This window comes from Poecilia mexicana, unplaced genomic scaffold, assembly GCF_051168715.1.
Source record: "Poecilia mexicana isolate PSO_F unplaced genomic scaffold, ASM5116871v1 scaffold_20, whole genome shotgun sequence".
Taxonomy (NCBI): domain Eukaryota; kingdom Metazoa; phylum Chordata; class Actinopteri; order Cyprinodontiformes; family Poeciliidae; genus Poecilia; species Poecilia mexicana.
Window position 1 is genome coordinate 24903513 of NW_028263389.1, and position 1453 is coordinate 24904965.

Below are 1453 nucleotides of genomic sequence, written 5' to 3' on the forward strand. Positions count from 1 at the left end.
AATCAGCAGGGCATTGAGAAGACAATATGGAAGAGAAAATACTGCTTATATTTTTGAGTCTCAACTTTGTAAATTTAGAATCTAAAGAAAGGGAGGCAAAAACTTTTTTTTCCAATTTGAGTTTGTAACTTAGGAAAAGTATAACTTAATGTAGTGCAGTACAAGTAATCAACTGCCGCCCTCATTAGGCAGACCTTCACTACTGTTTTAAGTTGTCCAACAACAGGTTTATTTGGCCATGAATAACTGTTAATAAAGGCAGATGGCAATTAACAAAACTAGTATTTTAGTTGCCCCGCCACCAGGCTAAGTGTCACTTGTTTATTTAGTTTAGATAGGTTTTTTTATTCATATGAATCCCAAACATAATTTATCATATGGTCACGCTTTTAGAGTTTTGCACTGAGCGTGCAGTGAGCATATATACCTTTGAGAATAAAGAATAATGTGTGGCGTGTGTATTTACATCTCACACACAGTCAATACGTGTTCTGGCAGCACTTGGAACTTGATAAAGTTAATGTAAATGAAGGACACCAGTCAGTCACAGAAAGGTCTTTTTCAACCAGTATTTCTTGCAAATTCTGCATTCACTTGGATAAATAGTCAATCAAATCCAGCAAATCAAAATATTGCACCAAGCAGCAGATATTACTAAATAAAATAAAACCTACATATATTAAGTTAAACATACAAATTGTCCATTATGTATTTTTTCTCTTAATTTATTTTACTTTTAAATGTGACCAGTCTCTTTGGAGGGCCAGGGGCTCAAAGTTAAAAAGGGGCACTGTCAGAGTTGACACCTAGCAAATAACACAGGAAAGACAAGAGAAGTTAGATTCTGAATACTCGCGAGGAGAACAGACAGAGTTACAATCTCTTGCTGCTCTGAAGCACATTTTCCTGCCCCTCTCTTTTTATTGTCTTTAGGATCCCTAATCACAGAGAGCGCTGTAACTCTAAAGGGAGGGGGAAAGACACTTCATCACACAGTCACAGCGCCAAGATTATCGCTAACTAACAACACAATCTATCTCACACTAGCTTATCTAGTTCCTGACCCGGGATCAAACAGGACAAGTTGTGAATCTACACGGCGATTGTTTTATAGCTATCCAAGAGGTCAAAAGCAGGGCTTTCTGTGAAGAGCTGCTGTCACTGCTCTTCTTCAGAAAGGCCCTCTGAGAAAGTAAATCAGAGTTAATAACAACACAGAAACATTTCTTAAAAGATATGACTAAAACAAATAAGAGTACATAAACTAAGAACATATAAAACAGTATAACAAATAGTTGATAATACAATTTACCTAACAGGTACATCAAACAAGATTTTAAAACACTGTACAACAACATAGCAACAACCAATTTTAATCAAGAATCTAATATTTAATCGGATCATACTAACATTGCCATCATGTGGGGACAATGCAAAGCAAACTTAGTGTTTT